Here is an 18,482-nt window from a genome sequence, read left to right on the forward strand (position 1 = left end):
AGGGATGTTGGACATCACCAGAGGTCGGCTGCAATTATTAATGAGTGATCCATCTCAAGTAATCAAAAAATGCACAAACAACTCAGATTCCAAATCAGGAGGAACAACTTTGGGTCAAGAGTTCAGGACAAACGGGAGTGAGATGGACATAGCCCAACCTTAGGCGTTGTCTTCTTCAGAGAGTTGGTTTGGTATAGTAAATAAAATGGTGCATTGAAGGAAGATCTGAGTTCAAAAGCCCCCTTAAACATTTACTGGCTGTGTGATCCTGGGCAAGTCATTTAATTTCTCTGGGTTTCTGTGTTCTTATCTGTTAAATAGAGATAAAATGATCTACCTTGAAGAGTTGTTGTGAGGATCAAATAAAATGAAGTACATAAAGTTTTGTAAACCTGAAAAATTTACATAACTATAGACTATTTTTGGTATCATTATTGCTATTTCAACAGTATGAGTATAGGTCAAGCTCTCTCTGGTTCCCTAAAGACTTTGTCAGAAGATCATATACAGATACAAAGATCCCTAGGAAGAGATATGGTCATCTAACTAGTGGCAGTGAGCTTTGGAATGCTCCTGGCCAAGGCACTTTCCTATTTAGAGGTCCTCATGATCTGAGGATTTGTCTCCCCATGGCCTGTTTGAAGGGCATTTCAAATGGAGGGAAGGCAAACCTCTATCTTGGACTACTAGCTTCAGCATACTATGTTTTATGAGGGCCATCCTGATCTCTCAGACTTTTACACCATCTTCCTAATATGAGAAGCATGTAGATGTCTGGAATAGTTGCTACTTAGATTAATCTAAGACAGTAGAGGCAATAGAAAAACAAATAAACTTAATTATGAAACTAGAACTGATGACATCATGCCTGGACAACTGGGTGTTGTCTGGAATGGGAGGGCTGGTTTGGGGAGACCTAGGTTTTCGTCATTCCACAACAAACAGTAGCTCCTGACCACATGGCAGTTTGAGGTTTACAAAATGATTTCCCTACAGCATAGTGAGATAGTCTCAATATTATTGTTTCCATGTTACAAATGGAAAAACTGAAGCCTTGATTAGGGAAATGACTTGCCCCAGGTCATGCAACTAATAAGCATCAAAGCTGTTTCAAATACAGATCTTTTCATGTCTATCCATTTCCATAATATTTCCTATATGACCTCTTAACTAAATTGTGTGTTTTGATAAGTCAAGTAAAGATTCTAGGGTCTTGTTTCCTAATCTACAAATTTGGGGGAAGATATGTGAACCACATAAAAATCAAAGATCATTTTCAGATTTAAGAATTTGGCAAAAATATTAACCCAACTTTTTACTGTATAGGAGAGATATGATTGCATGAAATAGATGAGGATTAAATTGGGTGGCGCTATTGTACATAGAAAGCCAGGCCTAGAGTCAGAGAGAATGATCTTCCTTTAACCTCGGATACTACCTGACAGGTCATAGAACTGTTTTCCTCAGTTTCCTCATCTGTCAAATGAGTTGGAGCAGGAAGGGTCACAAAGGATTGGACATGATTGAAATGACTGAACAACAACAATGTTGTCTATACCTTACCCAAACAATATCTATATGGCTATTTCATAGTTGAAAGGGACTTATCCACATTCCAAAATCCTTTTCTTCCAAATTGATGTACAAAGGGCTAAATGGTCCCCTGAGTTGGCCCTTCTCTCCAGTCTTCCAGATCTCAATGGAACTTCTCAGTTGAATTGAACAAACATTAATCAAGGCTTACTATATTCAAGTAACTTTGCTAATATTTGGGCTATGAAGACAAAACCAAAGCAGCCTGGACACTTCAGGAACTTACATTTTACTAGGGGGGATAAAATTGTAGATGAATGCAAAGCATACAAAGAATAATAGAAGGCAATTTCAAGAGGAAGAGGGTAGTAAGCACTGATGGAAATCAGAAAGGGTCTTGTGGGGATGGGTGTACCTCAAAAATGCTTTGAAGAGTCCTCAGGGTTCTGGGAGATGATGAGCATATTCTGTGAATGGAAAATCACCTGTTCAAAGGCTTAAAGGTGGGAAATAGAGGTCCGCAGGCCTTTATTATGCTGGTTATTTTATAACAGGCACTTTGTTAAGAGTTAGCCAAAGAAAGGCAAAAACTAGTTCCTGCTTCCAGAGTGTAATGGGGGAAACAACAGATCAACTATGCACAGCCAAACACATACAGGATAAATTAGAGATAATTTCATGGAAAACATTAAACAGGACAGAGAAGCAAGCAGAATAATCTGTCTGAGATCATCATCAGAGCAATCAACAAACATCTTTGGCGCCTTGAGTAAAAGCAAGACTATTCTAGGTGTTGTAGGAGGCTGCTAGGATCTTGCCTTAATAGCCCAGTCAAACCCATTCCTGGGCTGGGCAAGGAGAGACAATCAGAGGATACTAGCTTATAGACAAAGGACATTTGGCCTGAGAGTGGGGAAACCTGTGTGCCCATCTTTGATCATCCTTGACCAATTGTGTCAACTCCAGAAAATCTCTTTACTTTCCTGCCCTCATTTTCCTCACTTGTTAAAAATGCAGAGGTTGGACTAATTGATTCCTTCCTGTTTAAGAGTCAGATGAAACCGAGACAGGAGGAGGTAGTACATTCATTCTCTGGAACCCCTAGAGATGAATTCAAAGAAACCACTCAGTTCTCTCCTCCATTAATACCTTCTCGGTTGTCTCATCTTGACACAGAAGTGATCTAAGGCTCTCAGATACTGTGTCAGCATATGACAAGATCAAACAGGTTAAGAAAGATTGTAATTCAAGATCACCATTGGACAGTGTCATATTTGTTTGAGACTAGCCAAGTTAGGACAAGGTAACCTACTAAGCACATATATTAGGGGGAATCACACAATTTCTATTTATGAGGATATGGAAAGAGTTTTTATTTGAAGGGAAGGGAATATTATTTTGATATCTTCACCTTACCTTTTAGAGGAGTATTAAATTGTCTAGGGACTCACTTTGAGTATAAGAATGACCTAAAAAAGAATTCTGGGAGCTTTCTTATCAAACAAGGTGGCCCTAGTCACAGGAGGTAAAGACCTTTATTCTTCCTAATAGACATTTATACACCTCAAGGTGCCAACTGGAAGGGAAGTGACTTTAGGTCTAAGTCACTTAGTGAGTCAAGGGCTGAAGTGAACTCATACCTCTTCCCTAGAATTCCCATGAAGTTCCACAACTCCATGGACAACCTCTCTCCTAGGTAATCAGATCTCATTATGAGATGCCTTCCCTTGGTAAGCACTTGGTAAGCTCTTGGAGGGGAATAAGTAGATTCTCTGATTTCCCTTGGTGGAAACAATATGAATTTTTGGTGAAAAGGTGATGCTGTATGAACAGTTCCAAATTCTTGGTTATTCTGTCATTGGGTCAGGGCCTTAGTCACTGGTTAATTTGCCCAGAATTCTGTAAACACTTGCTGTGGGTGGAACACATCTGCCCCAATTATTCCCCACCCACTTCAAAGGAGATATCACTGAGAAGTCAAGGCTGGCTAACAGGAAGCTTTTTCCCTGGAATGGGCAGTGAGGGGATTGAGGGAATCTGGGAAATAATCTAGAGCTTCAGGGAACAAGAAAAGAAAAAAGAGAAAGGAAGGAAGGAAGGAAGGAAGGAAGGAAGAAAGAAAGAAAGAAAGAAAGAAAGAAAGAAAGAAAGAAAGAAAGAAAGAAAGAAAGAAAAAGAAAGGAAGGAAAGAAGGAAGGAAGGATAGAAGAAAAGGAGAAAGAAAAAGAAAAAAACATTATTTTCCTCCCATATATATCCAAAAGTTAGAACTCTTATTTTACAAGATTACATTTCTATTCAGTTATGTTTATTTTTCCCATTTAACTATAGCACACGATAGGTTAAAGTTTATAGGAGATGTAAAGGGAAATAAAATTTTAATAATGAATAATGTAGATATATGGTGCACTATAATGGCAAGAGTTTTAGATTTAGAGACAAGATGACCTAAGTTCAAATTCTGCTTTAGATCCTTAATGGCTGTGTGGCCCTAAGTCACTGAACTCCTTTGAGCCTCAATATTGTCTTCTATAAAATCAGAGAGTTGAACTTTTATATACTTCTAATATTCCTTCTGGCTCTAAATCTAAAAACCTATGAAATCATTAGCAAACAAGATCATTTCAAACTGCAAAGAAAAAGTAAAGTCTTGTTTTTGAAATAATGAATGTCTGTTCTATGATTCATTTAAAGTATATATGAAACTTGACCCAGGAGGGTTAAGATGTATACCCAGATCCTTGAGATTCAAATCCATAATTTTCTCTATTTTACATGCACCATGGGGCAGCCTCCCTGGACTTCTCTCTATTCTTCTCCCTTGGCACTCTATCTCTGGGCCTAGGTATGTGTTTCATGTTCTCCCTACCCCCACCCAACCCACTGATGCCCCAGTTCTACCCCTCATCATAGACTCACTGACATTTAAAGCTATAAAAAGCTTCAAAGATCATGCAGTCAAACACCTTCATTTTGAAGGGGAGGAAACTAAGACCCAGAGACATGTGGGAGGTCATTTTATTCACTCAAGTCATAGTTTCCTGATTTAGTACTTTTTCAGCCAGTTTGACTTTTGAATACAAAAGAGATATCAATCAATAAAGCAACAAGCATTTTTTTAAGTGGACCCTATATGAGAGGATAATTATTAAAAGAATGAAGCAATTCCTATTCTGATGAACAAATATAATTATATAAAGAATAAATTTTAAAAAACATATAAAATAATTAGGGAGATTGGGTGTTAGCTATGGTAGAAGTGGCTATTTCTTATTATTATCACCTTTTTCTTTTTTTATTCTTTTTTTTAATTTTTAAATTTTATTTAAGGCAATGGAGTTAAGTGACTTGTCCAGGGTCACACAGCTAGGCAATTATTAAGTGTCTAAAGTTGAATTTCAACTCAGGTCCTCCTGACTCCAGGGCCAGTGCTCTATCCACTGCAGCACCTAGCTGCCCCTCTTTTTTTTTTTTTTTTTTTATTCTTACTAATGGTGCAAAGTAGAAGGAAGACTGCAAAGGAATAAATAGAAAAGAGCTCTAAATATTTCTTTAACAAGTCTCCTTTATTAAAGACAGAGGGAGACCCACATTTATATTGTTGCATTACAATCCTTAATAATATAAGGTGATTTTTGGAGGTAGATCTTGAAGAAGGAACATGGTGGAGGATAGAGCTCATTCCAGTCATGGGGGGCAGTCAGAGTAAAGGCCAGCAGGTTGGAGATGGAGCACCAAGTATGAGGAGTAGAGAGAAGTCTAATTTGACTGGATCCCAAGGGGATCTATAGTAGAAATAGTATTAGATTTGGAGCTCCAGCACAACTGAATGTATAGCTTAGCTTGACCATTGGCTTCTGGTGCGACTTTGAGTAAGTTGACTTATTTTCTTCTATAAGTCTTATACGGTTTCTTTTCTAGTCTTCATCTAAAAATGATGGACTGGGACTGGATGATCTCTCAATTCCCTCAGGCAGAAATTTTCATCATTTCAAAATCTTCCTAATCCCCTTTGAAGTTTTCTTGGCAAAGTTTCGGAAAGGTTGGCCATTTCCTCCTCCAACTCAATTATAGAGGAGGAAACTAAGGAAAATGGAGTTATTACTTGTTCAGAGTCACACAATTAACAAAAAACTGAGTCCAGATTTGAACTGAGATCTTCCTGATTCCATCCATTGAGCCATCTGGCTTCCCCATGAACAGTTCAGAAAATAAAAGTGACACAACAGGGAAATATCTTAGATGTTAGAGTTGAAAAAGACCTCAGAGAACAGAGTCCAATGACCTCATTTTACAGATAAGGAAATTGAGGTAGAGTTCAGTGACTTGGCCAAAGTCACATAGCTAGTAAATATCTCAGGTCAGATTTGATCTTAAGACTTTTTGAATCCAGGTCCAATGTTCTATCCTCTGCCCCACCTAGTTCAAAAATAAATGGGGTTAAAGCTATAATGAGCGAGTTATTTGCCTCCCAAAATCTTAATTCAGTCTTTCCTGGGAACCCAGATCCCAGGTTCAGCTAAGTATTCACAGTATATGATGAAAATACTGGCCTTCCTGTTTCAACCCTGAGTCTTCTTACATTTCCTTTGCCTCAATCCTTCCCTGCTGCACTCTGATTCAAATCAATGGGTATTTATTGCACAATGACTAAATGCTAGGTGTTGGAACATGGGAATTACAGAGTAACCACCTAGGATCACAGAATTTAGAACCAGAAAGGATTTTAGAGACCAGAATGTCCAACCCTCTCACTTTATAAGTGAGGGAACTGGTGAGATGAAGAAATTCTCCAGAGGAAGGAAGTAATTTGCCCATGGTCACACAAATCTTAAGTAGCAGAGCCAAGATTTAAAATCAGGTCCTCTGATTTCTAAGCCAGCGGTCCTTCCATAATGTCATACTGTCTCGCTTACATCACAATCCTTGCCTTCAAGGAGTTTATAGACTTAGTAGAGAGATGAGACACAAACGCTTTTGAAACAGTTAAATGAGTTACTTTTTGTTGTTCAGTCAAGTCCAATTCTTCATGACTACCTTTGGGATTTTCTTGGCAGAGATACTGGAGTGGTTTGCCATTTTTTCTCCAGTTCATTTTACAGATGAGGTAAGTGAGGCAAACAAGGTAAAGTGACTTGTCCAACCAGTAAGTGTCTGAGGTCCTATTTGTATGCAGGAAGATGAGTCTTCCTGACTCCACACTCAGAACTAAAAGTATACTGTAATAAATTATAAGATGGCACCTTCTCACAGGACTATTATGAGAATTTCATGAGGCTTCATGGGAAGAGGACTTTGCACATTTTAAATCACTTTTTCAATGTCATTAGTTACTATTAAGATCTCATTCTGATCATTTAAAAAAATTCTAAATATAGAACAGCCTGGAAGGGAGAATAGTAAGAAGAAAAATGGAAAAGATCTGCAAGTACTTGTCAAACAAACTCTTCAATAAACTTCATTGAAGACAGAGGAACAATTGCATTAAACCATCATTTCTTGGTTCCTGAGATGCTACATGAGGAAATGAAAGAGACATTTAAGAAAACCATTAGATCAGACCAAGTGCACCAGAGAAGATCCATACTAGAGGTCACACCAATCTGAGGGAGTTGAAAGGATTGTTTTGAAGATAACAGAAATAGGGAAATACAGAACAATACAAATACCAATAGCAACAGCAGCCAGTATTTGTGAGCAACTACTGGGAGTCAAAACTAGTTTGTAACCTGCATAAATTTGCATTCTGGGATAGAGGGGGAGACAGCAGAATGCAAAGAAAATTAAATACAAATAAATGCACATGCATTAGGGGAAAGCAGTAGCAAATGGGAGGAGAGGAACAAGATAAGCTCTTGGCTGGAGATGACACTTGAGCTGAAGCAAACTAGTAATTCTGTGAGAAGGAAATGAAAGGAAAGAAGAGTATTCTAGTCATGGGATCCAGAGAAAAGAATTAGGAATTTTAATATATGTGGGAACCTGTCAAATTGGTTATAACATAGAGTATATGAAAGAATAATATGCAGAAATCATGAAGGCAGTCCTATTGGAAAATGCATTAAAAGTCACATAGAAGAATTTGTACATTATCCTAGAATTGAAGGAGATATTAGAGTTATTGAGCATGGGAATGACATGGTTGAATTTGTATTTTAGGAGAAACACCTTAATAGCTGTAGAGACAGCTGTCCAGAGACAGATTAGAGAGGAGAGAGAGTTGAAGTAGGGAGATGGGTTAGGGGCCTGTTGCATAGTCTGGAAGAGAGGTGGTGAGAGACTAAGCTTGTGTGAAAGTCATCTGAGTAGAGCTGTTTTTAAGTCATTTCAGTCACTTCTGCTTCTTCATGACCCCATTTGGGATTTTTTCTCAGACATACTGGAGTGATTGATGTGCCATTTCCTTCGCCAGCTCATTTTACAGGTAAGAAAAATGAGGCAAACAAGTGCACACAGCTAATAAGTGTCTGAGGCTGGATCTGAACTCATGAAAATGAGTCTTCTTGATTTCAAATCCAAGGCTCTAGCCACTGTGTCACTTAACTACACTTTGAGTGGAAGGAAGGGAACAAATGCAAGATGTGTTATGCAGGTAGAATCAATAAAGCTTGGCAAGTGATTAGACAAAAGAGGTAAAGAGGAGAGATGAATTGAAAATGACCCTGATGTTGTGAATCTGGGTGACTAGAGTCTGATGGTGCCCTGAATAAACAGTAAGAAGATGGGAAGGTTTGGTAAGAAAGAAAATAGGTGGGGTGGCTAGGTAGGGTAGTGGATAAAAGCACCAGCCTTGAAGTCAGGAGTACCTGGTTTCAAATCCAGTCTCAGATACTTAATAATTACCTAGCTGTGTGGCCTTGGGCAAGCCACTTAACCCCATTGCCTTGCAAAATTCTAAAAAACAAACAAAAAAAAGAAAGAAAATAGGTTCTGTTTTAGACTATTGAGTTTGCCAACAACTTGTCCATGGAGAGATATCTGATATCAGTTGAAGCTGTGGATGAAAAGTGAAGATTAGAAAAGAAACTTTGGCTGTATATAATTAGGAACTTTCTGGAGTCAGATCATCATCACCTGAAAGTCTATCATTCATTGTTCAATGGGAATGTATCTACCCCCAGAAATCAGCAAAAACTGCAAATTGGGTCTTGATTTTCTTTTGGGTTGATTTTTCTAGACTAGGAAGAGTGATGGAGAAAATGCCCATGATGCAGATTACACTTTAAGCATATGTACAAATAATGTTCCTCCCTCCCAGGTTGTCAAACATGTATTAGGAGATCCCCAGATCTGTCTGTTATCTGCCTAGAGGTATATTTTTTTAACCCAAGGAATTGAGAAGGTATAGTGAGAAAAGAAGAGAGAAAAGAAGAGCCTTTGGGTGAACCATGGTGGGAAGAGGGGGGTGCTCAAGTAAGGATGAAGGTCTTGCAAAGGAGTAGGTGGTTAAGGAGCATGTCAAGAAAATCCAGGAAACAGGAAACATCCAAGAGGAAGGAACAGGAAACACTGTCGAATGTAAAAGTCAAGAGGTTGAGAAGAAAAGCCATTAGATCTGATAATTTATAAATCATTGCTCCAATAGAGCAGTTATAGTTCAATCAATCAATCAATTTACTTAAAGCACCTATCAATGTGCAAAATACTAGCGATACAAAAAGTGGCAAAAGACAGTTCCTATCTTCAGGGAACTCACAATCTAATGAGAGAGACAAGTGATAAAAATCATTAAAAAGTAGATATATAAGTATAAAAAACCTTGAGTGTGAGGACATCAGTAACTCATACCTATAAAACCTTTATGACAGTAATCTACATGTGTACTAAGGGCTTTGTAAATGAAAGTATTAGAAAGAAAAGATAACCAAATAATATTCTAAAGCAGAATGCCTCTATATAATCATCTACCTGGCTAAAAAGTGGAGAGAATATGAGCTTTTAGTACTCTTGGAAACAAATCTTATAAGCTCTCCTCCCACCAAGGGCCTCCCTTACAATGATCAAAGTCACAGAAAGTTCCTGAAAAATGTAATGACAGAGATCATTTTTTTTGCATCCCTTTTATGATTAGTCTCATATATGAAAAGCATATGTTCACCAAAGGAATTTGTCACTGACATGGAAGATGTCCGATGCATAGTAGAATGGAAAAAAGGGTTTCTTGTCAATGACGTCATCATCCTCCTCCAGAGGCAATTGTAAGGTCTTCCAAATGCAATTCCTAATCATTTAGAAAATGTGGGCCTAATTATGGGACAAAACAAGTGGATGAAGAATAGTAATTGTCCAGAAAAGATACACACACAGAAGCAGATCTATTATTATAATATAGATCTTTGCAAGATAATTCCCATAGATAAGAAATTAGGCCCAAAATTAAACAGGGGAAAGAGAATTAGTTTCAGAGCATTTGGAAAATTGCATAGTTCTCATCTTTTCTATTCTAGTACTCTTCTGGTGATATTATATATTACTGGAAATACTGCAAAGGCTCAAAATTGTAAATCACTTTTAGACCAATGGGGAAAGCATGGCAGTCCATTGTGTTACAATCCATTGTGTTGCATCACTGTTAGTGACAGTGCAAAAAGTATATAAAAGATAAGGCTGAGGACAGGAATAACCAGAAAAATAAAATGTGCTTATTATGTATTGAGAGAAGGATAAATAGCTGACATGCCTTTATTGGTACACATTGATGAATGGAAGAGACCTACAGGAAGAACTCTGGCACATTGGTTAGAAACTTTCTAGAGCAGGGGCAGGAATGCCTACATAAGGCCAGTGATATCTTTTGATCTGGCACTGCGATAGTAACCTCAGGCAGAACTCAAAATTCAATAAATCTAGGAACTTTTTAGGGGTGAATTAATTAAATGTTTGATCAAATATATAGCAGGTTAATTTTTAAGTTGATAATGTTGCATGACCCATGAATGATGTTATAAATGTACAAATATTTATTAAAAGGCTTCCCTCCCTTATTCTAGAGGATATACAACAGGATGTGGGCCAGCACAGTGAAAGAAGAAAAGGCTTGAACAGGTCAGAATCCACACACAGAAGGGAGTATCTCTATCCACATGATTGTAGATCCATCAGTGGTTCACAGTTTTGAAAAGTTTAAGATTATACTCGACTAAGAGTCAAATAAACAAGAATGATATTTCCCATTATAGGAGTTCATATAAGGGAGGGACCTAAAGTAGCTTTGGAAAACTGTGTAGAAAGTTGACTTTGAAATGCTCTATAACCTGCTCTTTTTTTCATGCAGAAGGCTGATCAGATTTACAAGAGCAGACAGTATTCTAGAGAGTGCAGTCTAAGCTAAGTGATTCTCATATTTCAAATTTTGCACTGTTGGAAGAAAGGAAAGGGAAATGGAAATAGTGTACAATGAGGCATTGGCAATCCTCTATACTTCACATTCAGTTTGGTGATATAAAGAATGGTAAATTGGACTTGGAGTCAAGAAAATCTGAGTTCAAATCTACCCAGGGATATGATTCTGGACCATTTAACTTCTTTCTGCCTCAGTTTCCTCATCTGTAAACTAGCAATAATACTTCTCACTCAGTTTTTGTGAGGATCCAATGACAGTTCTAGTACTTACTAAATATTTATTCCCTTCCTCCTCTGGATGGTCAATAGTACCTCATCAACTTTAAAGCCAGGGGTCACCTTAGAGGTCATTTGATTCCATTCCTTTATTTTAGATTTTACAGAAAAATCAATTGAGGACATTTGCTTCTGTTCCTTTATTTTAGATTTTACAGCAAAATAAATTGAGGCTCATAGAGGGGGAAAAGATTTCCCCAAGGTCACACATTAACAAGGAGGAAGAGCAAAGATCTGAAGCCATATCTCTTTCATCAGAACTCTTAACAACTCTGTCTCCTATCTCTCTCGGCCTCTTCCCATAGGGTTTTGTTTTGTGTGACTGAGTCTGGCTGCCACCTTTTCTGTCAAGGCCCTCCTCCTAAAGTTGTTTGGTAGTTCCTGGTGTCTTCCTGACTCTCCACCTGGGAAAACAGAAGCATTGGTCCTGTTTGGGTACCACTTATAGCATATTTCCATGAGTCCAGATTCCCCAGGCTTCCCTTACTATTTTTATCCCTTTGCTCTGCCTCTGCTTATTAATCTCATGATACTGAATGTTCTTTGAGGATCAAGCAATCTCCTTTCCCTCTATTGCTCACTACAGAGGCACCCATGGAATCCCTGCCTCCAAATGAAGCCCTGGAGGGAGCTCTGGCATTCTTTCCATAGGTACTGTATGACTTTACTGAGCTGTTGTGGGAAGGGCCAGCATCCCAGAGTGCCCTTAAGCAGTCTTCCTTAGCTGGCTTTGTTCCCAGAAAATGAGCTTCACCTCTGAGTCCAGACACTCAGAAAAGACAATTTAATCATTTTCACAGTGACTAAGGTTGTGGGAGTCTTGGGCTCTGTTGCTTTGGAAAGCAGAGCTCATTGCAGCCAGTAGAGGGGGTTGCTCAGAAGAAATGGCTGCAATGCCAGAGATACTGGCTGGAATTCCAGCTAGGGTCACCTTCCTTTTAACTTCTGTATTTGTCTCATATTTGAAGGGGAGACAGACAGAGAGAGAGAGAGAGAGAGAGAGAGAGAGAGAGAGAGAGAGAGAGAGAGAGAGAGAGAGAGATACAGAGAGAGAGAGGGAGAGATACAGAGAGAGAGAGAGAAGTAGAGTTCTGGGTAAATTTAACCTCAAGTCTGGATTTAAAAAAAGAGATTGGACTGGATGATCTTGAAAATCCTCTTTAACGCTGAAGTGATGATACTAAGCTCTCCTCCTAACAGTCCAGGCTGAACCAAGAGTTCCCTCTGTATCTGGAATGCACTTCCTCCTCACCTCCACCTTAGGGAATCCCTTGTTCCCTTCAAAACTGAGCTAAAGCAGCCTCTTCCATGTGAAGCCTTCTTTCACCATCACTAATCCTCAGCCATTAGGAGTACCTTCCCCACAATAATGCCCTTGTCCTTACTGTGTCCATAGTTTGCATATATGAACACATAGTCTCACATTATAGAATGTAAAGATTTCAAGGGGTGGATTTGTTTGCTTTATTTTTGCCTTTGGAACCCCCATACTTATCATGAGGCTTGGCACATAATAAATTCTTGAGATAAGTCTATGGGTAGACTGGGACATCTATAGGGAGATGAGAGAGTGATGGGGAGATAGATAAACAGGAAGATGATGAGCTAGATAGATAAATAGATAGATAAGTAGAGAGATAAATAAATGATAGCTAGATAGACAGACAGATAGCTAGCTAGAAAGGTAGATGGATTAAATGATGTAGTCCCATGAAAAAGCACTGATTTTGGAATAAGAGGATCCACTGGGCTCAGATATTCCATGGCTTTTGGATTCTAAGAAAGGGAGTATAAGAGGATATTTTGAGTCCTTAAAAGAGAGTTGGAAAGAACCTCAAAGGTTAAGTGCAACTCTTGCCTAAAGTGAGAGCCTGGGGGATAAAGACAGAAATAAGCAATGAGATGGATACAGTGTACAATATTAAGGGATCATTCCCATTTGCCCAGTCATCCTTATAGGCATTGTCCAACCCAGAGAATGAGTGTCTGGGATCTATACATTCTTTCACCAGATTTTTCCAAAAATACTTTACCAGACTCTTGCTCCTCTCAGTATTCCTTGTATTATATTTATCTTTTCATGCTCCATATTCCTTCAATAGACTATAAACTCCTCGAGGTTAAGGAAGGATCATTTTTCTTCAACTTCATAGTGTTTTTCCATTGACTTGTTCGTAGTAGACTTTTAAAAACTTATTGATTGAAATGAATGGAAGGTCTAGGTTTTAAATAAACTAGATTTCATTTCAAAGTAATTAACCACAATCCATAAGTTACCACAGACTCTTGACTATTGAGACTAATAGTAATAATGAAAATAATAGTTCTCATATATATGTGTATATTTTAAATATGGCTTTTAGTCTGGCACATCACATTATAATATGTTATCTCATTTGATGAGTTAATAGGGATATAGTTTACTCCTAAATGATGCAGGACAAGTGAAGAAGACAATGATTCATCACATTTATTATAATTTCCTGAATGAATGAATGCATTAATGAATGAATGATATCATCTCATTAGAAACCCTAGAAATCAGTAGACTTTTACCAAGACATAAAGCATATTGCAAAAAAGGTGTTATAGCAAAATGTTGGCAAGGGAACAGAAAGAATTCTCACCATCTTTGATTCTAAATTCTAATTAACAATGAAAAAGAGTCATGGGATGTGGGGAGGGGAACATTACATTGGGTAGATAGTCCCAACTTCACTGATAATTTGCTATGACTTTGAATAAGTCTATTAAGGTCTCTGGGTCTCAGTAAAATGAAAGAATTAGACCCTCCATTTTGGGGCTAGGCATAGACAATCTCCAGCTAAAAATCATGCTGTATTCTAAAAGTTTTAGGTAGGATGTTTGGAATTTGAAGCGTGTTTTACTCAAGAAAGAATGCTGAAAAAGGTGATTAGGTTCCCATTTAAACACTCAACTAACTAGCATTTAGTAAGCACCTATACTTGGGTGTCAAAGATGATAAAACAAAAGACCTTGCAAAAAAAAATCTTTGTTTATCCAGGTAAAACAAGATGTACATCTATATCCATATATATATATATATATATATATATATGTATATATGTACCCATACACATAATCAATATACATATATAGACAGATACATATAGATACCTATATACAAAATGCATATTGGGGACTTTGGGAAAGGACCAATGTTGATGCAACTGCTAAGTTCTATGGTAGATTTCAGATTCATAAGTTCCCAGACTATCATTAGAGATCTCAGAGGCCACTTGATCTAACCTGTACCTGAACAATGTCCTCTACAATATATTCAACAGTCTATAATCTAGTCTTCACTTGAAGTCCTTTCATGAGAAAGAAAGGTCTGCCTCCCAAGTATCTAATTTTATATGGTTCTAATTATTAGGAAGCTATGTTTCTTGAATCTATCTTTAAATCTGCCTCTCTGCAGCTTCCTCCTACTGATTATTATTCTGCCCATGTCTTAAAGTAAGGCATGGTCTCTGTCCTCATGGAAATCAGTTTTGTGACTTTTGAGAATTCACTTAAGTAAATTCAACATGCATCTATGAAACATGCCTATGCCAGGAACTGGAATGCAAAAAAGTCTAAATTATCCCTACCCTCAAGGAGTTCCCATCTTACAACATGTAAGCATCTATCTATCCTTCTATCTATCTATTCATCATCTTTCTATCTTCTATCTCGATCACCTGTTTTCTCTTTATATATCTCTATCAGCTGTCTATGTATTATCTCTCAATATGCAACTTATCTATATCCATCTTCTATTTATCTATATGTATCTATTATCTATTTTTATTTCGCAACTCATTCATCTATTCATGTATTATCTATCTTTTGTAGCTATCTTTTTCATCTATCCAAATATTATCTATTTATCTACATCTATTAATCTATTATCTATCTCTATCATCTTCTATGTATCTATTACCTCTTTTCTATTTATGTCTCTATCAATGTATCTGTTCATCTGTTCACCTGTCATCTATCATTCTATCATCTATTTATCTACCTCTATCTAACATCTGTATTCTACTTATCTATCATCTGTCTTCTATTTCTGTCTTCTATTTACCTATCTTTATCATCTGTCTTCTATCTCTATCACCTATCTTCTCTTTACCTATCTCTATCATCTATCCATGTATTATCTATCTCTTTCATCTATATTCTATTTATCTATCGCAGCCATCTATCCATTTATCTATAGCTTGTTTAACTCTCTTTAGATAAACATCTATTTATCAATCATCTATGTACTCACCTATCTATATCTCTTTTCTACTTATCTTTATCATGTACCCAGGTATTAGCCTACTAGCTATATCTTCTAATTTATCTATCTATTAGAAGCACCTGGTGGTGCAGTAAATGCTCTGGGTCTGTAATCAAATCAGGTCTTGGACACTTAGTGACTGTGAGAGCTTGAGCAAGTCACTTAATCTTTATTTGCCTCAATTTTTTTTTTTTAGCTGTGAATGGCAATAATAATAGTACCTCTCTTTTAGGTTTACAGTAAAGAGCAAATGAGATAGCATTTATTTAAAAATTGTTTAGTCCTGTGTCTTGCATATATTGGACAGTATATAAATGTTTATTCACTTCCCTTTCAGGCTGCCCCTACTACCTCCAATCAGTCTCCATGGAGTAAATTGGAGGAAGGCCAGAAGATGGATCAGTTCTTGAGAAAGCCTCTTGAAAAAAAGAGAGCTCTGAGCTAAGACTTGAGACAAACCCAGAAGTGGAGGTGAAGAGGGAGAGCAGTTCAAATCCAGAGGTGACGAAAAGGTACAAGGCCAGGGGCTTGTGTCTTATTCAAGGAACTGAAAGGAGACAAGGATAACTGGATTGTAGAGTGTGTGGAGAATTGGGTAGTAAAAGACTGGAAAGATAAGAATTGTCAGGCTGTCCAGGCCTTTAAAAAACAAACAGAATTTGGTTTTATTTATTATTTTAGATTGGACCCTAGCTTCTCTGTGCCTCAATTACTTCCTTTCTAGAATGCTTATAATAATATTTGCATTCTCTCCATCACAAGAATGTGGTGAAGACAGTTCTTACAGAAATATGAGCAACTATTGCTAGTTGTCATCACCACCATCATGACTAATGATACTATCAGTTAGATTATGGGGTGGCTAGAACCCCCGGATTAGGAGTCAAAGAAGACCAGAATTTGAACACTGCCTTATACACTTTTTTCAATTGTATAATCCAAGGCAAGATACTTGATCTCTCTGGTTATTAGTTCTTTCCTTAATAAAATGAGGTTAATAATAATACTTAGGTCCCAGGACTATTGTGAGGATCAAATGAGACAAATAACAGTGGCTTGCAGATCTTCAAGGCGTGTATATATGCTAACTATTTTCATTATTACTGGAATAAGACACAATAACAGAAAATGCTAACACACATTCCATGAAAAGTGCCTTAGAAGCAGGTAAAACAAAGTGCCTTCCCAGGAGCAAGGTCATTAATAGAGCATTAAGGAAGAGCTTGAAGAAGTGCCATGTGAGTGAACTTTAAAGATGGAGTAGGAACTCTGCAGACACAATGGGAGAGATGACAATTCAGGCACCCATCAAAAATCAACCGATTTAACCCAGAACTCAACAGAAATACTGAACATGCATGGGTTTTCTTGCTGACAGCTATCTGGGGGTTAGAGGTAACAGAGTGAGAAAAAGGCTCAGAAGCCTGGAGTTCTAGCCTTGGATATGTCTTCTGTATTTACTTATCTGGGAATATCTTCTATCCTCCCTACCCAAGAGAATGAAAGTATAGACAGTCTCATTCTATATTTTAGGAGTAGCAAACTTTTTTCTGCCAAGGACCTTTTGGATATTCTCATTCTCATTCTCAGGTCATACAAAATTATCAACTTAAAAATTAGCCTGCTGAATGGCTCTTAGAATTATTGAATTTCAAGTTCCTCCTGTGATTACTTTGGCAGTGCCAACCAAATGATTCATCCAACATGTATTCCTTGCCCCTGCTGTGTTTGAATCCCCAGTGACTAGCATAGTGGCTGGCACATTCAAAGCTTATTGAATTCAATTGAATTGAACTAACTTGTAATATCTTGAAAACATCAGAATATCCTTTTGATGTAGATAGTGTATTATTATAATACTCATTTTCCTACATCTAGGTTTCATTTTATTTTTTCTTAATTAAATAATAAAAAATTTCTGGCATTCATTTAAAAAATGTTTTCAGTTCTCTCCCTCCCTCCCCTCCCTACCCCATCCTTGAGAAGATAAATCATTTGATATAGATTAAACATGTACAATCATATTGATTACAAAAGAAAACAAGAATTCCAATTCAAGAACAATAAAGTAAAAATAATATGATTCAATCTGCATTCAGTCACCAGTAGTTCTTTCTCTGAAGGTGTATGACATTTTTTCATCACAAATCCTTTGGAAGGATTTCTAGTTAATAAAGAATTATTTTCCCATTATAGAGAATCTTTGCTAATAATTGTAAATAGATACAACTCATCATTCTAAGGAAATTTCCTTAATTCCTATCTTTTTAGTTGTGTGATTTTTTTTTTAGGTTTTTTCCAAGGCAAAAGGGGTTAAGTGGCTTGCCCAAGGCCACACAGCTAGGTAATTATTAAGTGTCTGAGAGGGATTTGAACCCAGGTACTCCTGACTCCAGGGCTGGTGCTTTATCCACTGCGCCACCTAGCAACCCCTGTGTTTTTTTAAATATAAAAAGAATGTGGTCTATTTTGTCAAATGCATTTTCTACATCTATTGAGATAATCATATGATTTTTTGTTGATTTTTTTTATTGTGCCCATTTTAGAAAGGAGCGGATGGAGACCTAGAAAAGTCATGTTTCTAAATTCTTTGTCTCAGTTTCCTCATCTGGAAAGTGAAATAGCTGGACTCATAACAGCTCATGTTTAAAGAGAACTTTCCTCACAACAACCCCACTAGGGTAGGAAATTCAATTATTATCATATTCACTTTGCAGATGATGAAAATTAGACTCAAAGATATAAAATTATTTGTCTACTTGTCCATAGTTATTAAGTTAATTTTTGTGTAAGACTGGGATTTGCATTTTCTAAATCTATTTTGGACAACAGATCTTTCCATTATACTACATTGTGTCTATACAATGGAATTTCTAAGAGGTAGATCTCTAAGCCTAACCTTTACTAAGTATGAGTTTACTAATGCCATCAGGAATAGAGGAATTAAGTAGAAAATCATGCTATTTTCATTGTAAATATGTATGATTTGGCAACCTGACCAAGGCTTCCATAGATTTTTCTAACAACCTGACCATCATTT

General features: G+C 37.2%; 1 long non-coding RNA gene across 1 annotated transcript in view; it reads left to right on the plus strand.

Moving 5' to 3' along the window:
- The window catches only part of LOC141490110 (uncharacterized), a 76,246-nt gene that overhangs the window by 47,131 nt on the left and 10,633 nt on the right, over nt 1-18,482 (plus strand). Inside the window, exon 2 of the long non-coding RNA XR_012469061.1 lies at nt 15,780-15,954. This is a non-coding gene — a long non-coding RNA (uncharacterized LOC141490110). The remainder of the gene's footprint in view (nt 1-15,779; nt 15,955-18,482) is intronic.

This window comes from Macrotis lagotis, chromosome 5 (assembly GCF_037893015.1).
Source record: "Macrotis lagotis isolate mMagLag1 chromosome 5, bilby.v1.9.chrom.fasta, whole genome shotgun sequence".
Taxonomy (NCBI): domain Eukaryota; kingdom Metazoa; phylum Chordata; class Mammalia; order Peramelemorphia; family Peramelidae; genus Macrotis; species Macrotis lagotis.